The sequence below is a fragment of the Sipha flava genome, unplaced genomic scaffold (genome assembly GCF_003268045.1).
Source record: "Sipha flava isolate LNK unplaced genomic scaffold, YSA_version1 3_pilon_pilon, whole genome shotgun sequence".
Lineage (NCBI taxonomy): Eukaryota > Metazoa > Arthropoda > Insecta > Hemiptera > Aphididae > Sipha > Sipha flava.
The window spans coordinates 3,538,388-3,557,198 of record NW_020273108.1 but is presented as its reverse complement, the minus strand read 5'-3'; the positions used below and the strand labels follow the sequence as shown (position 1 = coordinate 3,557,198).

Genomic DNA, 18,811 nt, shown 5'->3' with positions numbered 1-18,811 from the left:
CACGGACTGCGAGTAACACGTTATTTTCCGAGTAAAAAATAAAACCGTACACCGTCAGGTCGCAGTTATTCGTGTCGAACTACGCGAGAATTAAATAGGTTCTACGAAACGTATACAATATATTGTCAGTGCAAACGCGTTCTGTATGTATGCGAAATGTGACACAAAAGTTTACGCACGTACGGGCACACGCATGATATTGTATGCACAGCTACGTTTTTCCGTACGGGTAAAGACGCATATTATAATACGAGTTGGTGTATTTTGTATTACATTGTACGTTATTTTGCTATTATTTCCCATCGTGACTGGGACGGAGTGAAATGGAAAGAGAGAGAGAGAGAGCGAGAGTGAGAGAGAACGCGACAAGAATGTTGGTCTGATGTGTCCGAGATCATTTGTACAAATGTTATTTTTTACAGAACACTAAATGCGATAATAAAATTCGACCGACAGGAAGTGGCGACGGCTATCCTTTTACGCATTAGCCTCGAGTCTACATTATTTTAAACGTTTATCGCTTGAAAAATATAATAATTGAAAATTATATACAAATATACAGCATATCATATTGTAAATGCTTATGTTACGTTGCCAAAATTTAATAATAACCAAACGACTTACATTGTTTTTTAAGCCCATTATTGCAAACTAAGAAACTGCGGTGCTGCCCATGTTTACGGTCATTATCGAAAAACGCAAATGCATTCTCGGAGTGTTGTTATTCGAAAACGATAATCCGTAAGGTTCGAGTGCAGATAAAGGTAACCCACAATTTTGTACAGATATAATAAATATATATTTTTGGTTGTTGTAAAACAATATGATGTGATCGAAGTACACCTTAAATGAATGAAAAAAAATCGTTTAAAGATTCATTTGAAAACACTATCCACTTTAACGACTGGTGTAATTGCTCTACAATCTATAGCGCGCAGTGAGATTTTAATTTTTCAACGACATCATAATACTGTATTACGGAACACACACGCGTCACTCGAAAAAATATAATTTCAAAGTTTATGCTTACGTTTTATTTTTTATTTATTTTTTTTTTTACAAAATTATTTTCTTTTGCTGTTTTACTATCATGATGGGATTTTAAAATATTACTATAATAATGTAACTGTACGAAACTAGTTATAATCTACACACGCTAAGTCATTAAATAAACGTAAAAAAACAACCAGAAACGGATTCTTTGAAACACCTCGTTTAAATTCAGCATATTCCGGGGGAGGGGGGGGCACGCATTCACAAAGTAATTAATGAGCAATGAATTCCATTCATTGCGCGTACAGACGTTCAAACTATTTTAATTTGATAGTTATGAATGACGAAACGCTATGAACTCCAAGAGTTTAATTTTAATCTGACAATACCAACTGCAATGGTGGCGGCGGTCTTTATGTGATATAAATCTTCTAAAATAATCAACAATAACCAAAGGTACCTACACTTCTCCATGAGAGCAGAATATTTTAAATGTGTAATTCGAATGTGTATATATATATATATATAATAATCATAATAATACATGTATAAAATTTATATAAATTTGCATATCATTGGCCGTCGCCATTTTATGAATAATCATATACGTACGTACGTAGGTATAATAATACAATCAACCGAACGACTATATGGCAGAGGTAAATCGTATGTTTTTGGAATAAGATGTCCAACAAACATTGCGTTCGTGTAGGCTCATAAACGAATGCACAAACATTATAATGGCAGCGAATCTTAAGGGTGATTAATCGAATGGTGCATGTGTTAATTATTGTTACAGCTTTGTTACAATAAAAAACAAGAAGTAAGTAAATGTTTACAGATCGTAGTACATTATAAAATATGATAGTAGATGTGAAGGAGAAGAAGTATGCCTTCACCTCTTATAATTTATAATCTTAAAAACAGGGTAAGTACTGTTGGTTTTCTCGTGTATTGTAAAAACTATTTGTAAAAATAAATTGTCAATAAAAAGAAGATAAAAAAAAAAAAAGAATATTGAGAATCATAAATCATAAATGATTAATGTTGAATTTAATTAAATGTTTACAGCAACTATCAGTGTACCTAAGCACATAACCTACATAGGTACGCTTAATACATAACGTTTATGTTTTATTTATGTCGAACGACCAATACAATGAACTATATTCTTTATTATAATTTCAGAGAAATAAAAAATAGTCGTTTTTTCTCTCTACTCGTCAATTAATAACACAAATCCGACAAAACATGGATCTGTGTCGTTAAATTGCGTGATGCAATCATACTAAAAATCAGGTAAACATATTTTGAGGTTAAGTTTATGTCAATCACGAAAAATTTACAAAATCTGGAGATTCATATTTCACCATATAATGTGATTATTTATGGTTCCGGGACACTATTCATTTGAATAGTATAGAATTATGACATTCGACTTCAACGGTTAAAATCGCACAGAATGAAGTTCGAGGCTTACTTAACGCGGTAACTTTCCAACTAGATGAATAAACTAAACGGCTATTGGTAAAATATTATGGTTATTTCTAGGATTTTGACGTTTGAATTTTTTGGCCCCAAAAAGTTAAGCTCTAAAAGACAATGTTTCAAATGTTTAATTTATTGTTTTTTTTCAGACTTATTTCTTCTTTTTTTTTTTTACATACTTAGAGTGGTTTTCGACTCATAAAGGAATTTGTCTTCATAATAAATTTAATCTAAACCCCTAAATAAACAAAAGAAATCGGGTTACACGAATACAGTTCGGCGCACTTAAATAATTATTAATGTTTTGATAAGACAGATAGTTACGAAGTGGAAGGCCGAACACATAAGTCTATTGTTGAATATATATTTCTTCGTTTTATCTCAGACCAATAGCACCATGTACGTCGTCACACATAAACACATAATAACAACGTACATATTTAAATTATTAAAATAATATGTATAGTATACGTTTTTATAGAATGGTTTTTAAATAAAATCGTATTAAACTTTTATTCTACAGTGCGTAAAATCCCATAAAATTCTGTTATTGTTTAATGTTTTACTAATGTATTTTCATAAATAATTATAAGTACACGATAGTACATTCATATATACATGATATATTCATGTATTAGAGCGTCTCACATCATCTGAAGTTGAAACACTTTACTTTTGAACAAAAAAAATTTTAAAGATAGTATATTTTCGATGATATTTGAATGTTTGGGGAAGGTTCATCGCAATCACCCTGTGATCTAAATTCTACACGTCTAGTTTCCGATTTAAAAAAAGGATAGAGGTGGTATATGTATTTCATTAGTCTAAAATGTGGTATCATGGAACTAAAATATAAAGAAACCAAACAAAGAGCCACGTTTTATTAAAAAAAAAATCCACGTTGACCTTCATAGCCATTTAGTACCTAAAAATATGTATCCATCGAACCGTGGTAAATGCGTGATGGGTATTATGTCAAGTAGACAATTCAATTATTTATACTTTAGTGCATGTACACTTTTCATTTCCTAAAAATAACAAAATATTGATAGGAAAAATTACTTATTCATCGAATTTCAATAAACTTTAGCACTTAAAAAAAAAACTTTTGATTAAGAAAATATAAATAATTTAAAATAAGAACTAAAACAACAGTAACATGGAAAACATCATTATGAATATGAGTATAAAAATTCAATGGTTAAAAAAGCAATAGCGTTATATTATATAGGTATGCGAAGTAAGAATCCATAGTTTTGCCTTTCAGTATTGAAGAACTTTTTATTTCAAATAATGTTATTCGTTGGAATCATTGGTAGGAGTACATAAATTATTTAGATCGAGGTTCAATAGGTATACTTCGTTAGATAGAAAATTACAAATACAAGTATTACGTAATTAAATATTAGTTTTTTCTCGATTAATAACTAATTTTATCGTAATATAGCCAATAGTATGTACAATCACAATAAACCAACTATTTTATCAGAAATTTAATAAGTTACACTATTACTATAATTACTAATATTAAGTTGATAAAGAAAAAAAATTCTGTATCATGTTTGCATGAATTACCATTAATTATGAACTACATCATTTCGATAATGTTTTCAATATTTTGATATATTTTGACGAGATAAAATATCCAGAAAATCCGAGAACATTTTTAAAAACAGAAATATTTGCTTCAAAATAATTCAGAACGCTTGATGTAAAACAATAAAAATAAATAAAACATAAATTTAAATTTATTTAAAACATAAATTATACACTCTTACAGTTGAAAAGTGATACCCAAAAAATTTAAAATTATATTGGAGCGAATGAATGTTAAAGGTAAAATAGTAATTGTTATAAAATATTCCATTATAAGTTGTATTTGACTTTTGTTACGAAATTGTTAATAGGTATGCTAATTATTTTAAGAATAACCCAATAAATGCTATGTACATAAAAAGTATTTGTAAATAGAGTTTAAATAATATCGTTCTACATTAATTTTCATGATGCCACTGGAATTTATTTGGACTTGATTCCCTGAAAATATAAAATTTTAAATACTTAAAAACATCATATATGATAATATGTAAATTTAAAAACATTTGATTAGTTTGTTTGTTGAATAAGTTTAAACTGACATAATCGAATTAGAAATTCATAAATTTATCAAATAAAAATTTAAGTAAATGAGTTACTACTGAAATTTATATTTATACTGATGCTAATTTTATTATTAAACTATATATTATTATGTTATGTCATAGTTAAGTCATACTTTAGTTGAATAAGTATTATAAAAAAAATTATATATCCATAAAATCTTTATACCAGATACATAGCTTATTTAGTACAGGAATCACCTATTATTAATGTAAGTTTTGTATTAAATTGTAATTGATTTGGCTGAAATAAATAAATATTATTAATATTTATTTATTTCAGCCAAATCAATTACAAATAAAATATAATTTTTTATATTATTAATTATAATTATCAATATTATTAAGTTTATCATTCTACAATTAAATTTGTTTATTTTTATTAATTGTACATGTAATTTATGAACATGAAACCGTGTGTAAAATTAAATCATCTTGAAACGTGGATTATAATCCACTAAGTATACTTAGTGTACACTAAGTATAAATATAAATAAAAATATGATTTAAATAAATTTTATTTTAGATTAATTCTAATGTTTTGTGTAACCGTATCGATTAAAACCCTTTATTCATGTTGAAATTATTCATAAGCACGTAGAATAAAGTAAGAAAAATATGCAAAAAGTTTGCGCCCCCGGGTGGGCTCGAACCACCAACCTTTCGGTTAACAGCCGAACGCGCTAGCCAATTGCGCCACGGAGGCTAGCTGAGAGCAGGGAATTAAAGAAAACGTTTTAAATTAAAGAATATTTCTGTTTTATAATATTTTCATAATTAAAAGGCATACTATAACGTACAGATTTCAATGAATGATATTAAAAAAAAAACCGATTTATTTGCAAGCTGCTCTATTTAATAACATCGAATGTACAGTGAAAACTCTTTATAACGAAACTCTTTACAACGAAAAACTCCATACAACGCGAACATTACATAATAATGGTTGATTTGCCTTATAACACATAGGTCAATTCATTCAAAATATTCCTGCTGCGATGATGGTTGAAAACTCGTCAGAGATAAAATTATAGCTTAGCATAGCGGTTGTTTGTAGTGTATGAATTGCTATTGTAAATTTATTTTACGATTATTTGCGGCCAAAGAACGCAACACGGTAGCAATAAATATTTTTATCAATTAAATCTGGTGCGATGACTGCAAAGGAGAAACACACGATTCTAAAGGAAACATACGGTTTACACCTAAGTCTTTCGGCTTTTCCCATCACTTTTAAACTCTATGCGTAAGAAATCATATATTACTGTTTAAAAACGACACACGTGCTAAACAATTTCAAACGTCAACGTAATAATTTCGCCACCGAAATCCAACTGCACGCCACTTTCTTGTCGGGTGTTTGCGAACATTCTACATTCTACATCCAATTTGCTCGAAACCGACGGAAATTCGATCAATGAAACAAGAACGACAATGGATTATTTTGCAAATAAATAAATATATAAATATATATTACCTTTGTACGAAAGTAGTGAATATTGTGAAAGTTCGTGTAAGCTAATGTAATTGGATTTTTATTAGGTAAAGCTGTAAAGCTCACTACTTAATTACATTTAGCTGTTTCTTTTCCACTGATACGTCTAATATGTCTATATTCTCTGCATTAATTTTTTTATTTTTTTTTTTTATTCGTCTACGATTTTTTAAAGTTAGTTACATATTCACATAATATAGGTGTTTATATATATATACTATACATACGTAACTATTAATTATGGATGAATGTATACCTACATCGGGATATAAGAAAAAAAAACGGAAATGAAATTGAATAATACCTATTTTATAATGAACATTTTAATCGCTATAAACGGACTTCTATTAAAAAACAACGGCCTCTTGTATTTAAAATATACACAAGTTGTTAAACCTTAAAAATAAGACAAATAAGTAAATGTATTTTACGCAAACCTATAACAGATTTTTATTTAAATTAACGCCTATCTTGAGAAAAGAACATTTATACTGTCAAAATGAATTTTATCAAAGGTGATTGTTATCGTAGAAATTTATAAAACACGAAAATGTACCTGACAAATTAGGGTAGCTCACAATGAAATGTGCAGTTTAAAATGGGACGAGAGGACAAATAGTTTTTTTTTTTAAAAAATACTTTTAAATTTAATTCAATACCATTACAAAAATTACTCTACATATAAGCCATGGAAACTTTTTTAAACGGAATTATTCATTGATATAACAATGGTTTATACCTAGCCGCTATAAAACGGTATATTATGAAAAATTACTAAAAATATAAAATGATAATTACAACACACTTCTACATCGAGTTATCTTTTATTATTATTTAAACTTCGAAGTACATCATATCGACAAACCATTTATATTTCTCACCCATTCATGTTAAGAATTCAATGTAAAATAAAAACAATACTCCAAGAAATTCAGTACAAATTCTTAGGAATTTTTAGTATGTGTATTCACACAACGATATAGGCAAACTTTAATGATTTAGTGATCGATTGAGTTATTAAAGATGTATAATATCTCCGGTCTATTGTACTGAACCATCGCGATACATACCTATCTAGAAGTCGTTGAACATTTACTACAGTTCACTTGTGAAGCAAACAAAAAGGGATCATTGCATTAAACGACCGTATTGAAATGTATAACCGACAAAATCTTTGTTGAACCATTTGGTGATCATTATCGAACATTATTTACGACCCAGTGAGCTTTTTGACTTTTTCGTTTTTAAAACTTTATCTGTTGTATCCGAATACTTTACTCCTACACTCATTGTTCGACAGTGTAATAATAACAATCAAATAATAATTATTCGGGTACGTTCTATATTTGTTTGTAAAACTTTTCCATCTTCAACATCATTATTTTACATAAAAAATACAAATTGACATTTTCAATTGCATATATCACCGGTCCATTTATGAAATTGTTTACCTGATTAATGGTCGGACTTCATTTGTATTTTTGCATGTAAACTTTATTTTTATTTCTCGGCAAAACGTGTATAAAAATTACTTTATCCCGCATGTCGTGTGCAATTCGACGCGCTTAGTTTCGTCCCGTACACTCAAAAAGTGTGCCATTTACACGCGGGTTCTTATTTTCCTTTTTATTTGATTTGCTTGCGTCGTTACACGATGATTTATTCGATATCAATAGGTATTGGTCGCGGGGTATTGCGCACAGAACGCGCGCTAACACCGGAGTTTAATTTTTCGCCTGACGATGACAATTACGAAAACCGAAAACATGATGACGTTAAGCGAACATTGAACATTTTTTGCCGCATCGATAACGGGTCACGTGGTATTTTACAAGACATTTTATCGTGTACAAGTTTTTTTTTTCCGAAACTCTCTAAACCGTAACATCATCGATCTGAGTGTAATGATATTATTGCGCATGCACACGCTGAGCGCTGCGCAAATAAATATGATTGCGAAACATTCTCATATTCGTGGGCAGGGGACCGAAAACAAGTTTATTAAATGCTGGAAAATATACGTACGACAGAATAAGACGTGCAAACATTTAAAAATACTACGAAAACGTCACAGACGTACGTAACAGCGAAACGTTTCTGATGCATATCCGTAGATGCGTTAAAACCGGAAACTAATATCATTTTAATATTACGCAGACACGGGAAAACGGCTTTTGTCGCATCGTAACCATAAGTGAAACGCCTAACGTTCCGGCGGCTTGTTAATCTTGACTATCGGATAATTCGGTTTGTACCGCATTTAGTGGCGTTCCGGTTGACACTTCGAAGTGCGCACGCGGGTCGGTCACGTTCGATTGCGTTGAGAAACGCACGAGGAAAAAACTAATTAATCACGTCCGCTCATGTGGATCACCACCGGTACCGGGATTTAAGCGGCGGCGGTGTAAGGGTGGGTGTGCAACAGTGCACTGGGGATGATGACTAACCTCGGATGTGCAGCTCCGAGATTTTCTTAACGGGAAATAAATAGTACGTTACGATCGTTATTTCGTCGTCAACTATTGAAACAGAATCCAATATACATAACACGAATGTGGAACGAAATACCTATACAATCATTCATTGGATATTGAACTCGTTCATATTATTATTATTATTCCGTTTTAACGTACGATCTTGTCGAAGAAGTAGATAATATTTATTTATCTTTTATTTTTTTATTTTTTCCTCCTCCGATTATTAGTACGACCCGAAGCCGTTCAAAGCGTGAATCAAGAAATCGGGCAATAGTTTTCACATTCGGCGCTCGTGTTACCGCTGTACGCACTAGTCGTTTGACAAACTATTGAATTTACATTTAACGATGTACAATAACCATACACGCATTTTCCGTTCGTTAAAACAGTATCTTATATGCAATCTGCATTGTGCGCGTCGCAGTTCAGTCGACTATGTGCGACCATTACGGCTGTTGATTAAAATTAATATATACTCTCGTATTTGAAATACCTACCGAAAAATTAAAGACAAACAAACATAATACACGTGGTATAGGTAAATTTCTTGTAAGACCACGTAATTTACATTATTATTATTGTTTTAATAATTTTTTCAATAACGATTTACGATTGCCAAACAAATATTAACTTTATGCCTTTGTGCGATTAAGTGTATATAACATATATTCTTTAACATACCTAAAATAAACATAATTGGTATTACAACTAAAGAGGTAAACTCTCGAAAGAAAAAATAAATATTCATCAAACTAATTTTGTACTTATGAACGAGGTAAATAATAGAATATACAGCATTGTATACACATATAATTATCGTGAATTATAAAGAAAAATATGAACGCCAAAATTTCATATTATTGTTGGATATTATTTTAGCAACATCATCACATTTTTTTTTGTTTCATTAACAGGAGAATAACTATCATTATTACTATGCGGTAAGATATAAAATTATACCGTTTATCAAAGTTGGTGGAAAATATAACAATAGTATATTAATCTACAACATTATATTTTCAGCATTATTCTTGAGGGTGTTTGTTGAATATATCCTTAAGCCGAACCTAACTTAATTTTTGCATAAATTATGAAACTCGGGAATTCGGAAAACACAAAACAGCAGTGAAAATAAGTATTAAAAGGAATCGACGGTTTATAAATATTTCATACGCGAAATGGTTTACAAATTATATTTATAAATAAAAAATGATGTTGCATTGTTACTACTATACTGAACCTCTAATATGAAAGTGTGGTGATATTACCATTTTTATATTGAACAAGAATTCACGTATGATGTTATTATTCGGTATACGATCCAGCCGCTTTGCATGGTCTGGTCTTATCGTTTAAACATAGGTGAAGATTTAGTTCGGTCCGGTCCTGGCTTAAACTACAATCATTTCAGTTCGGTTTAGTTTCTAAAATGTAAGCAGATAGGTAAAAATTATTTTACATTTCCAGTCTGGTATGGTTTAAAAAAAATAAACTAGCAATAGGTTCTATCCGAAATTCGGTCATTTGTTATCATTTTCACTCTTGTTCGGTCATTAAAATTATGGACCATAAAGAGTACTACCGGAAGCATATACTACTACTATGATTATATGATTTTCAATATATTAAACACAAACACGTTTGAAAACGAGAATTAGAGGAACACATTATATTAAAGTTCGGACGAATTAACTCGCATGAACGTTTTTCTTATAACGTTTGGAAGTGGTAGGTGAAGAAAAAAAAATTACCAAAAATATTTGATCCACCGTTGTCTTTTACGATACATGTAGATAACATTAAACATAATGGTTGGCTACACGGTGTTTTGCAAAGGAAACTGCCGAACGGGTGTTTAATCTATAATGCGGAGCAATTTTAGTGAAAATTCCGACCAAAACATGGGCTCTTGTTGCCGACGGTATGAGAAGAACATACGACCTGCATGCCCTATTTTTTATGAAATTCCGTACTGCACTCAGAATATTTGCCATACGTAGAATGACATAAAAAAAAAAAAAATTAATTAAATACGATTTATTTTTACTTTAAATATTACAACATTTTAGGAACATTTTCAACATTTTTTTATTATTGTCATTATTTGAATTGCTAATAAATTATATCGGAGTCGGATCAAGAAATACTCGGGGGAGAGGGAAATATTAAGTATTATATCAATAAACAAAATATTTAAGTTCTAATGTTATATTGAACCTAGATCTTTTCCAATGTTCAACTATTATTATTATTGCTTTTAAATGAGTTATCGTCGACCTATTGTAAGCACGTAGTATATTTTTAAGCACCAAATGTTTTAAAGGGTTGAATTTTTTCGACCGTAAGCAATATTCATTTTTCGTGTAGGTAGATCCCTGATTATATTTATATATTTTAAATATTTTGAACGGGCGATCATCGCCGGATGTTGATTCAGTTATGGCTTCTAGGTTGTTTCTTGAACAAACCTTGTCTGAAATCGCGATCGATCTATGCACGTTTTTATACGTTTTACGTATACAGCACATTGAACGATTGTTACATATTTAAAGGCGATGCAGGCGGGACAATGAAACCCCATTACGCCACGCTACTTTAAATAATTAGTCAAGTCTCGCGGGATACCCTGTACATCGTGTATACGGCGATATTATTATAACAACGTATATGGATAGTATACCAGGGTTAATTTAGTAGCGCTCTGAGTGTGTGTAAGTGCATTTGTGGAAAACGAAACCAAGTTAATATTAACACTACTTTGACTTCACTTGTAGATTAGACGAGTAGTACATTACGTACATCGCGTACGCGTGCCGAAAACGGAACGGAAACAGAATTAATATTTATCATATTATTATTTTTTGATGTATACGGCTATATATTATATCATCGAGTGTTTAACGGTGATAGAAGGTGTTGTATTATATATGTATATATATATAAGTTTCCGTCGTCGTATGGATCGAACGGGCTCAAGTCGATAAATTGTTTCTGTTTCGCAGACCAACGTGAAGTGATTGGTGACAGTGTTTGCCATCACGTATACGATATACGTGTTTTAATTCCCTTCGTGTGAGATGCGCACGATGACAATAATATTATGTCTCTAAAGTTGTATCATTTTAGCATGGCAACATAGTGCTTAATCAATATGCGCTCTTTATACACGAACAAAAAGAATAGCAATTATATCGAGTCGAAATTTAACTGGGAAAGTTTGTTTCTTTTCTCCGTTAACATAATTAAATGCTGCTATCGAAATTTGAAATTTCTTACGATGAACATTGCCCACGTACACTTTATTCGCTTTACTTTTCCGTGCTGATCGTACCGTCAATAGTTTAAGTAATCATACTTGATCAAATATTATTTGTTTTGAGGAATTATGATTATCAAAACGTGAATCTATGCATAAGAAATACAATTGTTCGCGCTGCTTGTGGGCTAAACTGTGGAAGATGCCTACAATGATATGATTATTTTTTCACCTCGTCTGTTTTATGTCAATTAAAATATTCTATGCATTGATTTTTCATTTGTGTATTGATTATAACAAAAAACACTATCAAAATATTTTTTTCGGCCATAAACAGTATTGAATCATTAAAAATGAAAAAATAATGTTTAAAAATAGTTTCTTATTGAAATAAATTGATTGAAATTCAAATATCAAACTGGATAGTACATTAGTAGTTTCAACGCGATTTATTATTGATTATTAATTAGAGTAATACTATATTGCACTGGTGTTAAATAATCATCATCTAAATCAATAGATACAACGGAACTATGCTATTATGATTCCTTAATTTAAAGTTTAGTTGAAAAGTAAAAATAAAATGTACTTTTGGCATGAAAAAATGAACATGTTAGTGTCTGTATAATTTATACTTAATTTATTTTTATGTATAATTATAGTTCATATCCTATATTTTATTTAAAAAACCAAGGTAAACATATATTATTTTAAATTAATTTTTATTTATACTGAACTATTTATACTACAAACATATCGGAATAGATACGGATCAAATTATAATGATAATGATCCACAAGGTAGTCATTTCGAAGAGATATTTTTTATCAAAGTGTGACTAGCTAATAATTTTATTTTATAATGTGAATTTAACATTTAAAATGAAGAAATAAAAAATTTAAAAATAGCATCAAAAACAAATATTTTAAAGTCAAACGCATAAAGTACACTACAAATGTTTCAAATCATTATTAAATATAAAATTTAACTACAGCGTTCTTTTTGTAAATTAAAACTCGTTATAAAGTACATATTATACAAGAATACCTACCACTAAGAGCCCAAAATTATTTAAATTTATCTATATGTACAATGTTTAATGAATTTTTATTCATAAAATATATATTTCTTTGTAAACCTTATTTTTATCAAAATTATGTAGGTACTCAACCAGCTATAATGTTAAGCTAATTAAATTTTTAATATTTTTGTATTTTTTTATTCGCATAATTGTTGAAATTATTTCAACAACCAAGGACTTATTATATTTTCAACAATAAACTAGAAAAAAGTAATAAAACCTTTTTTCCGCAATCTATCACCCCATATATTTTACCAAATATGTATTGATTTATAGACATTTATTCGAAGAATTGTATTCAACGTATATCCGTTACCCATTTTCCAAAAATATATTCTTTGAATTTAAACTTTTAATTCACTATTTTTCTTGCAAACTTTTTCTATGGAGAATATACCGTCCATTATCCACATGATACAGGTGCACTCCGGGGGGGGGGGGGGTCTAGAGAGCTCCCCCAGGTCTTAGAGTTCTCTATAATAAATCTATGTTTCCTTAATTCTATCAATACTTGAAATTGGTATAAAATAAATAAATGTGTAGGTATGTATGTCATAATAAAATTAATTAAAAATGTATCATGGTGTAATTTACTAATTTATAATAAAATACCATAAATAATTTGTAGCATAAATATCGGTTATCGGTGTGAGATTGAAATGGTGCGATAAGAAATGTTTAACCAATTATTTCTATAAATAAGTTTCTGAACACGGTCAAATACAAGCGACTGCGTTCATTTGTCCTAATGTATTACTATCAAAGACGGTGGCGGTAACTTTGGGAAAATACCACTTATTATTATAGCCAACGAATAACGATTAATATAATATTTCTATATATACTATATATTATACAATTGATACTCAATAGTCAATCCATATTCCATACTTATTGTTTAAACGTTGACCGCTGTATTTATACTATTATACTTATTACTTAAATCAAAATGAGAAATCCAAAAACAAAACTTAGCAAGTTTTTGTTTACAAAGCAGGTATGTATATTATTATAATTTAATATTTCAAATTATTTGGTTCTCATTTATATTAATATTAATACATTTAAAATAATAGAAAAAGAACGAACATCTGCAACAGAATAGTACAAAAAAATGGAAATATTGGTATAAAAAGAAAATAAGATGATGTTAACACAATTAATACCAAAACAGGAACTGACCACTTGAATACAGTCAATTTGAGTTTATTTAATTATATATTATTCATTTTTATACTAGTACCTACTTTTCGGTTACAATAAATTAAGTATAAAATATAAATTAGAAACGGTCAAGCACAAATTGAAGGGTCCAATGCAACAACCAAATAACTACATTTCTATACACTTTTCAAGAACAGTAAAAACTAATTTAAAAAAATAAATAAAATGTATAAGAATAATGTTGTTTATAGTTTTTATTTATATAATAATTATTTATACATAGTAATAACTTTTAAATTGTTTCCTTCATCTCTAAAAATAATTTCTAAGTCAATTAATTGAAGTTGTCTGGTTTTTGCCTATAATATGTTATGTTATTTAGAACTAGAAGTATACAAATCCGTGATGGTAAATTAAAAAAAAAAACGATCACCTTCTTTTGTTAATTTGAAACTATATCATTGATTGGTAAGACTAAAAATAGACGTTTAGAGTTTATTATTTAAACTATGTGTTTTTTATTTAAGTCTTTGTCTAGGAACGCCCTCCTCTCCCAAATAGGTTCCTGAAGCCACGCCTGACATGGTAGGCAACACGAACTGACAGAGAGTTTGCTAATGTAACTTCAGAGAACGGAGAATCTTGAAATAAGTTAATGATAAACAAATTCATGGACAAAACTGTATTGGTAATTCGGAGAAAGTAACCGGGCCAATGAATTCAACAGGGACCGGGTTATCAACACTTTTGCGAATAAAAATTTACACGTTAGAAACGAGAGACAATGAATGATATGGATACAGATAAATAAAAGGAGAGAAATATATAATAGGGAGAGAAAAAAACGCACTAAAATAAGGAGAGAGGGATGGGAAAAACTGTTAAGAAAACCTCATGTGCAAACATACGGTGACCATGGAGTAAACCGATTGACAATAGTCTCGAGGGGTTGAAGGGACATTCGGCCTGAGAAGTTGCCAGTGAGTAATCCTGTCATTCATACACACACATACATACACGTACAAACAGTTACAAAAAGAAAAATAGTAAGAAAGATTGGCTGAGTATGACGGTAGAAGTTCATTTTAGAAACGACCACGATCCGGTGTGCGTACGCAAAGGGGTATATACTTCTCACGTTTACTGCACGAAAATCCTTCGAGTATAAAAAGTTATAAACTTATAAAAGTTCCACTTGGCTTTTAAATTGCTTTTGCCCGGCCGAAAATAACACGTGTATGCACACATTGTGGCTTGCGAGGCCTTGCAGTAATAATATACTAATCTGGTGGAAATGCGGATCGGTGCCAATCAACCACTATTATTGGTCCCTCCTTCAGTTAGTTTACGATCAAATATTATTAATATTACTTTTATTATGGGAGAGTACATGGGTAGCACTAATTGTGTATGGCATAGCATAAATGTCCATTGCGTGAAATATTGTAATGTAACAAAGATGATATAAACAAATTTTGCAAATTGTCCTCCTCCTATTTTCGTATTTCGTTTACTATTAGTCGATTTTGGGGTCAAACCGAGCGGACGAAACCACAAAATAAATATTCTGTACATCGACTTTTTGGATTTCTCTTACTGAGTTATTATATCTTTCACGTAAGACATTCACGTCGGTGATGAATACAATTATTAAAAATATATTTCCTATAACAAAACGATTCGACTAAAAAGTCACCAGGTCAAAAAGGAATTTGTAATATTAGACCCATGAAATTATATAATGTTTGGTAAAATGTACAACTCCGCTGTTTCTTTGAAATTTGACTGTTCCATTTTTTGAGTAAACATTTTAACTATGAAATGAATTAGAAAACTATTGGTTTTACATGTGACAAGCGAAAACGAATTCTCAACTTTCAGTAAACAATCTAATTTTTTAATTTTTTAAAATTCTTTTCAGCTGTCTATTGTATGATACGTGCAAAATATTACTAATTAAAAATATATAAATAATAAATACTTTTATTGGATTGTTTGTTAGTAATTAATTGAACGTATATATCTTTACATCGTAAATCATGATATAGATAATGATATGTATATTAATTTTGCAACCCTTAGTTTTGCGAATTTTAAGCTTCAGAGCACGAATACATTTTAATTGTTTTATGGAGAAGAAAAAACTACTGCGAAACGCAATCGTTTAAAACACGAGAGAGTAAAGTTATATCTGTAATACGTGTTTATTGATTTCATTAGAATTCAAGAGAATAAAAATAAAATACAGACTTTTGCGACTCTACAACCAAAATTCCACAATCAAATTAAGCTCAGACAAGTATATACATATAAATTAATTTCATGAAAAACGAAATATATTTCGTAATCAATTTAACGTTTCGTGAGAGAGGGAAACCGAGAAAAAATGTCAATAATTGTCGTTTACGATTATCGGGTTTACCGTTGAGATCAAATCACGAGTATTTGCTCTTGTCAATATTTTCGATACTGTGATAAACATTTAATTCCGTACGTCCCTTTAGGGATTTTTACGAGATTTATAATCATTTGAAGAGTGGCCAACGGCGACTGTCGTCCGGTTTTGCGAAAAAAATCGGAATTACACATTTTCCCCTTCATCAGCACTCACATTTTGCGGCGTTTCGAGCAGTTAAGCTCGTTTCTTTATATATATATATATATATATATATATGTATTAATATAACATATCTTTAGGCGTATCTTAATCCGTTTTTGAACAAGATGTGCGCGCGAATTATTGTTGTTTAAAGTTCATTCGGGCGGGTTTCGGGGGCGTACGAGTGACACACGGGTGAACGGATGGAGTGGAACTCAACGTCGAGATAGTGTGAAATGGTTTCGCCTTTCCTCGGTTGCCAAAACACAAATGACATCGGATCGTAAACCGCTCGTTGGGAATAATATGATTGGGATACACTGAATGGCAGCGAGGTTCATAAACCAAGACGTAAAAACGTATTTGGTTTTTCGCCACACAATAATACCTTCTCGTTCTCTCTTTGTCTCTCTCTCCGACGTAGTAAATACGTGCATTTATTATATTCTTTCTTCGCCCCTTAGGTGTAATCTCTTTGGCAGCAATCCCACTCGTACACACTTATACCGAAAACTCTGCGTTATACGCGTAGAAACGTATACGAGTGTAATGAGCGCAAAAAAAAAAAGTAAAATAAAAAATAAATATTCAACTCCAATACGTTTATTTATTTATTTTTTTATTTTTATTAACTATGTAATTTTAACACTCATTATATTATATTTACCCGTAGGGGTTAACTTTGTCCTTATACGAGAAGGTGATATTTTTATATGCCCCGCGTCTTGTTATTATTGCGGTATCGAGTATTCGACAATCGCAGAATGGGATTGTTTTATTGTCCTGTACACGACGATGTTCGTGCCGATACATTCTAGTGGTATATAAGAAATAAAGGAGGTTCCCTTGAGAGATTTTTAGAAATCATATTTTATGTATTTTTTTTTTTTTACCTTATAGGTTGTTACACTATTCGCAGATTAGTTTGTTACCGGTTTAAATCAATGTTTAGGCTAATGGATAAAATAAAGGGTAGATACAATAAGTACCTATGTATATAAATTATGTCGATGGCAAATAAGTTGTGAACTGTATACCATGTACAGGCGCGTACTGGCCCACCGAGATACCGGAAAAATCCCGGTAGGCCCTCTTAAAAATTATAAGGCCTGGGCCCCCTACCAAAAAGATACCTGTAGTTTCAGTTAAATTCAGTAATTTATGGTTATGGAATGAATAGTGGTATTATCTTCCACGGATATTTGTACGGTTATAGGACATTTATAAACATAACCGAGATATTTATCAGATAATATAAAGTAATTTAAAGTAAGTAAAACTTTTTTTACCACATATTTACTAGTTTAGTAATTTTTTTGGCGAATTTATGCATATTGTATACTCGTATTTTTTATTTATTAGACCTATATAAGTCCTTAATAATTTTATTCACCTACTTTTTTTTTTTACAAAATAATAGCTGGTACTTTTTGTTGAGCATAGATATTTAGTCATTTTTTTGTGCACAAATGCATGCATATTTGTGGATTTTATAGACCTAGAAGCACCTAAGCCAAATAATAATCATAATAACTGACAATATTAGTTTCCGTATTCCTTTAACTTACAAATATTGGCCAAAAATATATTTTTATAAATTGAAAACATGGTGATCAAGAATAGGTAATAGGACTAACATAGACTGACAGGTTTGGCTTTACTGTATGTGCATAAAGATATTATTGTATCCCTTGATGAAACAATCAACAAATTTGCCAAAATGAAAAAAATAAATTTGGAATTTGTTATTTGACTACTTACCAACCTTATGTTTTCTATTTAGATATTTATTAAATTAAGTACTTTAAAAGTTAAATTTAGTTATTTTAAACTTTTTAAAAAATAATTGATAGGTATTATTTCTACTATGATTATTTGTTGTTGTTTTTTACAGGATTCAAACTGAAGGTACAATTTTAATATAGGAACTACTCGTATTTGTGTTGTTATTATTAATACTTATTTTATATACAATAGATTTTAAATATAAGATAATAATTAATAAATATTTAATAATATATTTATATATAATATAATAATTATATATAAATATTTAATTAATTTTAATAATAATTATAAATATTTAATTCAGTTTGGTA

General features: G+C 29.9%; 1 protein-coding gene and 1 non-coding gene across 3 annotated transcripts in view; both read right to left on the bottom strand.

Moving 5' to 3' along the window:
- The window catches only part of LOC112688654 (limbic system-associated membrane protein-like), a 532,509-nt gene that overhangs the window by 422,885 nt on the left and 90,813 nt on the right, over nucleotides 1–18,811 (bottom strand). The window lies entirely within an intron of this gene.
- Nucleotides 5,273–5,346, bottom strand: Trnan-guu. The gene has a single exon. It is a non-coding gene; the product is annotated as a tRNA-Asn (tRNA).